Below are 10,520 nucleotides of genomic sequence, written 5' to 3' on the forward strand. Positions count from 1 at the left end.
CTAATACCTTCCCTTTGTATAAAGTACCTCCCGAACCTAAGAATTTAAAATTAAGGTCTTTCCTGTTCTTTTCCACCTTTCCTTATGGGATAAAAGAAAAGTCGGTGGCGACTCTTGCTAACCGCGACATTGCGATTAAAAATCCAATAAAGTCCAGTTCACCGTATGACAGAACTGGCGACTCTGCTGGGGACTACAAAGAGAGGTCCATCTTAAAAAAAAAAATCATTTATGTTTTATTATTCCTTCTTTTAAGGGGGCTTTGAATGAAAGATCCTACACCCGGATCTAGTGTACCTTAGGTAAGTAGCAATAGATCATCGCGACTATCCGGCGTATACTGGAATGGTCAAAATGATAGCTACGGTTAATGTGACACTTTGGTTGTCCTGATGGTCCTCATGTTATTTGAGGAAAAATTTGGCTTCCGCGTGGTGTCATCAAAGCATTAACCAGACCTTTTGAACCCTAATTGACTCATCCTAGCCATTAGAAAGTAGTGAGATAACTGGCTTCGGTTCCGACTGAGGTTGGTTGATACTCGATACTACACTCTTTGAGATTGGACTTTAGGGAAGCTTCGGTCAACCACTTGGTGTTGCACTGAAGTGGACCTAAAGAAAGATCGATGATCTGAGATCCTTCTAGAACCCGGTTACTATTCTAGGACAGGTTGAACCAACCAAACTTCAGTGGGGAGGGTACTTACCTATGGAACTCATGCAAGCCTTAAAACCTAGGAATAATTGTTGTGTGACATGCTTGTGCTTGCATAACATCATAACATCATAACATCATAACATCATCATACTAACCATTTCAAGGACTTAGGAATTTAGCTTTGCTCTGTTGAACAGGTTATGGCTTCCAGGAAGACCATCCGGATCAATTTTGTAGCAATCTCTCCTCAACTCAAGGATTTAGTGTCAGAACTTCCCGATCATGCTCAGTTCAGCAAGAAACACGGTCATCTCCTCAATTTGGTTACCACTGGTTTCAAAGAAGATATGATGAGAGTCCTATTCCAGTTCTTCGATCCCAAACATCATTGCTTCACTTTCCCAGATTATCAGTTGGTACCCACATTAGAAGAATTCTCCCAGCTGCTTGGGATACCTATCCTGGATCAAATACCTTTCAGTGGTTTAGAAAAGAGGCCAAAATCTGAAGAAGTTGCCGCAGCTTTACACATGACGAAGTCCGACATCGAAGCTAATTGGGTAACAAGGAGTGGAGTTAAGGGTTTACTTGCCAAATTCCTGACAAATAAGGCCCGAGAATTCTTAAAAGTTATGAACGTCCGTGCTTTCGAAGACATCCTGGCATTGCTAATCTATGGCTTGGTGTTATTCCCTAATCCAGACCAATTCATAGACATGAATGCTATTAAGATATTTCTCACTCATAACCCTGTACCTACCTTGCTGGGAGACATTCTGCATTCCCTCCACACTCGTACCATGAAAAGGCAAGGGACTCTCATGTGCTGCATACCTCTATTGTCTAGGTGGTTTATTTCACACCTCCCTCAATCAGTCTTGAAGAATGAGCAAAATCTGAGATGGTCTCAAAAGATAATGTCACTCTCCCATTCAGACATCTGTTGGTGTCCTCAGTTCAAGGAAAATGTTACCATCATTGATCGTTGTGGCGAGTTCCCTAATGTACCACTCCTGGGGATAAGGGGAGGTATTACTTATAATCCTGCCTTAGCCCTACGTCAGTTTGGGCATGCTCGAAGAGATGGTCCACATGAAATGATTATTCAAGGTACAGTGTTTGACTATGACAATGACTCTCAAGGTCTCCGCCAAAGGTTTGTACGAGCCTGGGGCATGGTGAAAAGAAGCAATTTAGGAAAGAAAAATTCTATTCCTATGGAGCCTTATCTCAGATGGGTGCGCGCCAGAGCTCGCGAACTTGTCATGCCATATCTTGCGGTCGGACCATTGACTGTTGAATCAGAGGCCGAAGGAGCTACTTCCCAGATCATTCCTTATCCAGATATGCCTACTGATGTTGAGGAATTGAAAAGATCCTGGACCCAGTTGAGAGAAGAGAGAGATACTTTCGAAGCTCAGTTCAATGCAGAAAGGAAGAAAGTGTTAGAGCTCACCAGTCAGCTTAATGAGGAACGAAGACTCAATGCATATCTTCGCCCGAAAAGAAGTCGCCCCTGGGAGACTTGAGCTTTGTATTTTTACTATTATTCCTTTTGTAATGAACATTGAAAAAAAGTAGCAATAAAACATTTCCCTCTTGTTGGGGATTTATGCAGAGTAAAATTCCAAAAGTCCTTGAAAACATTTCGTACATTGCATCGCATAACATAACATTGCATAACAGGTGCTCTAAAGGACCATATTCTCACGGTCTGCCTCTTAAACAGAAAAATGGATCTCGAACAGACTGTCAAAGATCTCCAGACTCAGAATGCTCAATTCAAGGAGATGATGTTAAGCTTATCCAAGGGGCAGGAGGAACTGAAGGCTCTTTTGGCCGAAAAGAAGAAGGATAAGAAAGCTGTGAGCTTCATTAACCCGGGCAGAAGGCGTAAAGGACAGGCTACGGGAATCAAATTTGGAATCCCGAATGGTCCAGAAGAGGGGGCGGAGAATGATTCAGAGGAGGAGAATGCTGATTTCTCTAACCCTGAGGATGATGATGAGGAGTATGAAAATGAACAGTACTCTCCAAGAGATGATAAGTACAAATTGCTGGAAGAACGCATGCTAGCCATGGAGGGTCAGAAGACACCTGGTCTGGATTTCGAAAGTTTGGGTCTGGTCTCCGATGTGACCATTCCTCGCAAATTCAAAATCCCCACTTTCACTAAGTACGATGGTGCGTCTTGTCCTCAGATGCATCTAAGGGCTTATGTGAGAAAGATCCAGCCGCATACCACTGATAAGAAACTGTGGATCCATTTCTTCCAAGAGAGTCTATCTGCCACTCAGTTGGAATGGTATTATCAGCTCGAGAGCTCTGACATCCGCACCTGGACTGATTTAGCAACGGCTTTCTACAAGCAGTACCAGTACAATTCTGAATTAGCACCTACTCGGCTGCAGTTGCAGAATATGGCCATGGGATCTAAAGACAGCTTCAAAGAGTACGCTCAGAAATGGAGAGATTTGGCCGGCAGAGTCAAACCCCCTATGACTGACCGAGAATTAGTAGACCTGTTCATGGGTACCCTGACTGGCCCATTCTACAGCCACCTACTGGGGAGTTCTTCATCAGGTTTCACTGAACTTATACTGACAGGTGAACGGGTGGAGAGCGGCATTCGAAGTGGAAAATTACAGGCCGCTACTTCTACAAGCAGTAAAAAGTCCTACCATGGGAAGAACGAATCGAATGCTGTGTATGGTCACAGGAATCATAATAAGAAAATCGGTGACCATGCCATTGGAGCAGTGACGATCGCAGCCCCGCCAGCTCAAAACTTCCAGCAAAGACAAGACAGACCAAGAAGGCAGTTTACCAAGCTCAATATGACTTTAGCACAAGCACTGCAAAGTATGCTGAAGGTAAACCTAATCACCCTCAGAGGTCCTCCTGCAAATGTCAACACTGCTTCGCCTCGTTACAATCCCGATGCCAGGTGTGCATATCACTCCGATAGCCCCGGGCATGATACAAATGATTGTTGGCTGTTGAAGAACAAGATTCAGGACATGATCGATGCTGGGGAAATTGAGTTCGAGCCTCCGGAGACTCCTAATGTCATCAATGCACCTATGCCTAATCATGACAAGGCTGTTAATGCTCTCAATGACGATTCTCTCATCACTACTGTAGCGGACTTAACATCTCCTCTCCCGATCATAAAGGGGAATTTATTGCGAGCTGGTTTATTTCCAGGTTGTACTGAAGATTGCAATCTCTGCATACTCCGGCCCGAGGACTGTCTGAAGTTGAGGAATGGTATTCAACAGCTGATGGACGATCGTACAATTCTCTTTGAAAGGGTTTCTAAGACGGAAAACCCTGTTGAAGAAGTATCTGTGATTGCAAGGCCCAAGGTTCCAGTGAAGATTACTGCTCCCAGAATACCTGTGAAGATTATTGCTGAGCCCAGGGTAGTTCCCCTGATCATTACTGCCCCTGGCCCAATACCGTACTCCTCAAGCAAGGCCATTCCGTGGAATTACGGAGGTGAGGTTTATATCCATGGCGTAAAGCAAGTTGGTGATTCTGCTAATCCTAATGACATCGTTGGGACTAGTAAAATTACTCGAAGCGGTAGGATCTTCTCTCCAGAGATCTCACCCCCAGCTTCTGAGACTCGAGGAAAGGAACCAGTCAATCCCTCTCAGTCAGAGACACCGGTCGAAGATACTACTGAAGACGTTGCCAAACGAGAAATGGAAGAAGTGTTGAAAATCATTCGCAAGAGTGACTTTGATGTTGTAGAGCAGTTGGGGCATACCCCATCTAAGATCTCAATGTTATCATTGCTGTTATCTTCTGAATCTCATGCCAATGCGTTGATAAAATTCTTGAAGACTGCTCATGTGCCTCAGGAAACATCTGTCGATCAGTTCGAACATTATGTGGCTCACTTGGCTGTTGACAATGGCCTAGGATTTTCCGACGCTGATCTGACGCCAGCGGGAAAGAACCATAATAAGGCCCTGCATATCTCCATTGAGTGTAAAGGGATCACCCTGTCTCATGTGCTGATCGATAATGGCTCTTCTTTGAATGTGTTACCGAAAGTCGTGCTTGAGAAACTTGACTGCAAGAGCGTTGAACTGAAGCCTAGTGACATTGTGGTGCGGGCTTACGATGGTGCAAAGAGTGTTGTCCACGGTGAAGTTGTTCTCCCTATCAAGATAGGACCTCAAGTTTTCAACACTACCTTTTTTGTAATGAACATTCGACCTGCTTACTCCTGCCTACTGGGGCGCCCTTGGATTCATGAGGCAGGTGCCGTGGCTTCGTCCCTCCATCAAAAGCTGAGGTATCCAATAGAGGGCAAGATCGTCACTGTGTGTGGGGAGGAAGAATACATTGTCAGTAGTGTGCATACCTTCAGATACGTTGAGATGGATGGTGAATTCTTCGAGACTCCAACTCAGTCATTTGAAGTGGTTTCTCCGCCCGATCCTGTCCTTAAGCCAACTCCCTGTGTGCCCAAGGTTACTCGTGCTCCTCCTGCTATGATTTCTCTGAAAGATGCTCAAGCTGTGGTTGAAGATGGTGGCTGTACTGGCTGGGGTCAACTGATCAACGTACCGTACAAGTCTGACAAAGCTGGTCTGGGATTCAACTCTGAGAAGACGGTCAAAGATCAAATCAATGTTGTAAGAGATGCTGACAGTGATTGCGACCTGGATAGGTGGATCTACCCAACAATTGGCGACGGACTCAATAATTGGAAGGCTGAAGACACTATCCCGATCTCCTTTAGTCAGGAGTAATTGTTATTGTCTATTTAGCATTGCAAATTCTAATTGAACTTCTTAAAGCATTGTGTCTATACCCGGGGCACAATAGCTAATTTGTTAAGGGTTTTGTCATTTCATAAGCATATTTTCATATTCAATAAATCAATGGACATGTTCGCATTCAAATGTTGCGCTCTTTATTTTTCCTGTCGTCTTTCAAACAAGCTATGCTTTCTTACACACACTCACGTAACAAATTGCAGATCCGTACTCACTCTGGATCCTATTGATAATAATTCCGCTACTGTTCATTATGACTTTGAAAATCCAATCTACCAAGCCGAAGATGGAACTGAGGAAGATTGTGAAGTCCCTGGAGAGCTTGCCAGATTGTTATTGCAAGAGGAAAGGACTATACAGCCGCATGAAGAGTCCCTCGAAATTGTAAATCTGGGTACTGAGGTAGACAGAAGAGAAGTCAAAATAGGAGCAGGATTGGAAAGCAGTGTCAAGGAAAGATTGATTCGGATGTTACATGACTATGTGGAGGTTTTCGCGTGGTCTTATGAAGACATGCCTGGGTTGGATACTGATATAGTGGTGCATCGGCTGCCTACGAAGGAAGACTGCCGTCCTGTCAAGCAAAAGGTTCGCCGCATGCGTCCTGAAATGTCTGAGAAAATCAAAGCCGAGGTTATGAAACAATTCAATGCCGGTTTCTTAGCTGTTACTTCTTATCCTCAATGGGTTGCTAATGTGGTGCCAGTGCCAAAGAAAGATGGTAAGGTGCGAATGTGCGTGGATTACAGAGATTTGAATAAAGCGAGTCCCAAAGATGACTTTCCACTCCCACACATTGATGTTCTGGTAGATAACACCGCTCAACACAAATTATTCTCATTCATGGATGGTTTCTCAGGTTACAATCAGATTAAGATGGCACCTGAGGACATGGAGAAAACTACGTTTGTGACGCAATGGGGCACTTTCTGTTACAAAGTAATGCCGTTCGATCTAAAGAACGCCGGGGCAACATACCAGCGTGCTATGGTGGTTTTGTTCCATGATATGATTCATCATGAGATAGAAGTATATGTGGATGACATGATAGCTAGATCTCATACTGAAGAGGAACATCTCGATCATTTATACAAACTGTTCGAGAGGTTGAAGAAGTACAAGTTGAGATTGAATCCGAACAAATGCACCTTTGGGGTAAGATCCGGTAAACTCTTGGGCTTTATTGTCAGTGGTAAAGGAATTGAGGTTGACCCAGCTAAAGTAAGAGCTATTCAAGAAATGCCAGTTCCCCGTACGGAGAAGGAGGTCAGAGGTTTCTTGGGACGCTTGAACTACATTGCCCGATTTATCTCCCACTTGACCGCCACTTGCAAACCCATCTTCAAATTACTGAGGAAGAATCAAGAGATGATATGGAATGACGAATGCCAAGAAGCCTTTGACAAAATCAAGAAATATCTCCAGGAACCTCCAATTCTGATACCACCAGTCGAAGGAAGACCTCTAATCATGTATTTGACCGTATTAGAAAATTCAATGGGGTGCGTATTGGGGCAACATGACGAGTCTGGTCGAAAAGAGCATGCCATATACTACCTGAGCAAAAAGTTTACCGACTGTGAAACAAGATACTCACTGCTCGAGAGAACTTGCTGTGCTTTGGCCTGGGCTGCTCGCCGACTAAGACAGTATATGTTGAATCATACCACTTTGTTGATTTCTAGGATGGATCCCATCAAATACATGTTCGAGAAGCCTGCCCTCTCCGGAAGAATAGCGAGATGGCAGATGATCTTAACAGAGTACGACATCCAGTATACTACCCAGAAAGCAATCAAAGGAAGCGTGCTGGCTGATCATTTGGCTCATCAAGCGGTGGACGATTACCAATCTATGAATTTTGAGTTCCCAGATGAGGATGTCATGCTTGTTACGGATTACGAAAAACCTAAACCAGATGAGGGATCCGAATGGGGATCCCGATGGACTATGGTCTTTGATGGATCTTCTAATGCATTGGGCCATGGTGTTGGGGTTGTACTCATTTCTCCCGAGGGTTACCATACGCCTTTCACGGCTAGACTATGTTTTCATTGTACCAATAATATGGCTGAGTATGAAGCATGTATTTTTGGACTCAAAGCTGCTATAGATTGGCGAATCAAGTTCTTGAGTGTGTACGGAGATTCGGCCTTGGTAATCAGTCAGATCAAAGGAGAATGGGATACTAAACATCCAAATCTCATCCCTTATCGAGAGCAGGTAATGACATTACTTCCATACTTTGAAGAGATTACATTTGAACATATTCCACGAGAAGAGAATCAGTTGGCAGACGCATTAGCTACCATGTCATCTATGCTCAGAGTCAGATGGGACGGTGAAGCTCCCAGGATTACCATTGAGCGACTAGATGAACCAGCATACTGTTATGAACTTAACACTGAGGGAGTACGGGAAAAACCTTGGTTCCACGACGTAAAAAGATACTTAGAAGCTCAGGAATACCCTGAAGGGGCATCCATCAATGACAGAAAATTCCTGAGGAAGTTCTCCGCTAAATTCTTTCTGAGTAATGGAGTGTTATACAAACGTAATCATGACTTGACTCTGCTTCGCTGTGTGGATAAAAAGGAAGCAGAAAAGATTATGGAAGACATGCATGACGGTATTTTTGGGACTCATTCTAATGGACATACAATGGCCAAGAAGATTCTGAGGTCAGGGTATTATTGGTCTACCATGGAAGCTGATTGCCACCATCACTCCAGAACCTGTCACAAGTGTCAGATCTATGCGGACAAAGTACATGTGCCTCCTGCTCCATTGAACGTGTTGACAGCTCCTTGGCCCTTTGCAATGTGGGGCATCGATATGATCGGGGAGATTAAACCTACGACTTCTAATGGACATCGCTTCATTCTCGTCGCTATTGATTACTTCACCAAGTGGGTAGAGGCAGCCTCATTCGCTTCTGTCACCAAGAATGTGGTGGCACGGTTCGTCAAGAATAGCCTTATTTGTCGATACGGCATCCCTGAAAGGATTATCACTGACAATGGTACTAATTTGAACAACAAGATGATTACTGAACTCTGCACGCAGTTCAAAATTAAGCACCATAACTCTTCTCCGTACCGGCCAAAGATGAATGGCGCCGTGGAGGCTGCTAATAAGAACATTAAGAAGATCATACAAAAGATGACAGTAACGTACAAAGACTGGCACGAGATGTTACCATTTGCTCTCCATGGTTATCGCACTTCAGTACGCACTTCGACGGGGGCAACTCCTTTCTCTTTAGTCTACGGAACGGAGGCCGTTTTACTGGTGGAAGTTCAGATTCCCTCTCTAAGAATCATGAAAGAGGCGGGCTTAGATGAAGATGAATGGATTCAGACTCGACTCGATCAGATAAACTTGATTGATGAGAAGAGACTTGCGGCTGTTTGTCACGGGCAGATATATCAGAAGCGCATGACCCAATCATTTAACAAAAGAGTCAAGAGACAGGTGTATCAAGTTGGCGACTTGGTGATCAAGCGTATCATTCTACCACAAGGGGATCCCAGAGGCAAGTGGACTCCCACATACGAAGGGCCATTTGTGGTTAAGAAGGTATTCTCTGGTGGAGCCATGATACTTGCTACAACGGATGGCGAAGACTTCCCGCATCCTGTGAACGCGGACATAGTTAAAAAATACTACGCATAACAAAGACCCGCTAGGTCGACGTACCTAGGCAAAAGTAAGGGCATCCCGGCGAACCAAAAGGGTTCGGGCAAAAATTAGGGATAAACATATAAAAATGTACACCCGGCAAGTCGAAAACCTGAAAAGGCGGCTTGGGCAAAAACGGGTATCCTGGTGGACTGAAAACCTGAAGAGGCGGTCCAGGCAAAAATTAGGGATTCAAGCGTATGACTATGTCCCGTTCTCTGTCAGCTTCAACCAAGTTCAAGGGACTGAACAAGCCAATCACCTCTATCCGACAGCAGGAGATGAGATGCTTGAAGACATGATGACAGTAGTGGAATTAAAATCAATAGGACTTTTTCTGCATAGCTTTCTCTTTTTCTTGACAATTTCCTCTTACTAGGATTTCCGTCTCCTTGTACTCAAATTGCCTATTTATAGGCCCTCTTTCAAAATCAATACAATTTCATTTCCAAAAAGATGCTTTTGTTTTTACCTTTTCTGTTTTGTTTGCGTAAACGTCCATTGATTTAACTTGAATTGACTTATGCACTTGAATATGACCAATGTTTACAAAAATGCATGCCTAAAATAGCAATAGCAATTACTACACGACTTCGGGATCGAGGAGAAGGTCTAACCACGCTTTCCAAGGAGGCTGTTACTAATTCGATTCCCCGGCAACGCCAACTACTCCCCAGAAGAGGTCGGCACCGCCCTACCGAAAGGTCATCCCTTCCATCCCCAGCCAGGCCCCGTTGGACAGAACCCAAATCCCCAGCTAAGGAAGGGCCATCAATACAAATATCTCCGACCCGAAGACTGAGATTTGTTTCCCCAGTAGAGTCCCCTGGAAGAACGTTTCAGATACATAGTGCATTCATTACATCACTTCACATCACATACCTACATACAATGTTCATTCCGCATCATATACATTACATCATTTCATAACATATACATGCATACAATGTTCGCATTTATTTCAGACGCATAATTCACTCATTACATCATTTCACAGCCCACGCATGCATACAACATTTGCATCTCATGCATCATGACATGGCATGAAGCTAACTTTATTTTTCAGGTTAATTATCCTCTTGATACAATCAAAACAAAGGTCCATTCAGACGGGCATCCTTATCAATTACATTCAGGATTCAACTACATCTTTCGGATATACTCCATGTCACCATTCATTCTGACATCCTCCTAACGATGGCATCTATAAGCCCATCCCCAGTAAATTGTTGCAAATACTATCAGATACAGCCTAGCGTACGGTTCACTCTGATTCAGCTCAACCTATGACCTTCAACAACTCAGATACGATCTAGCGTACGATCCATTCTGACCTTCTTCAAATCTTCAAATACCACTCAAATACAGTCTAATGTACGACCA

This window comes from Lathyrus oleraceus, chromosome 4, assembly GCF_024323335.1.
Source record: "Lathyrus oleraceus cultivar Zhongwan6 chromosome 4, CAAS_Psat_ZW6_1.0, whole genome shotgun sequence".
In the NCBI taxonomy this organism is placed as follows: Eukaryota; Viridiplantae; Streptophyta; class Magnoliopsida; order Fabales; family Fabaceae; genus Lathyrus; species Lathyrus oleraceus.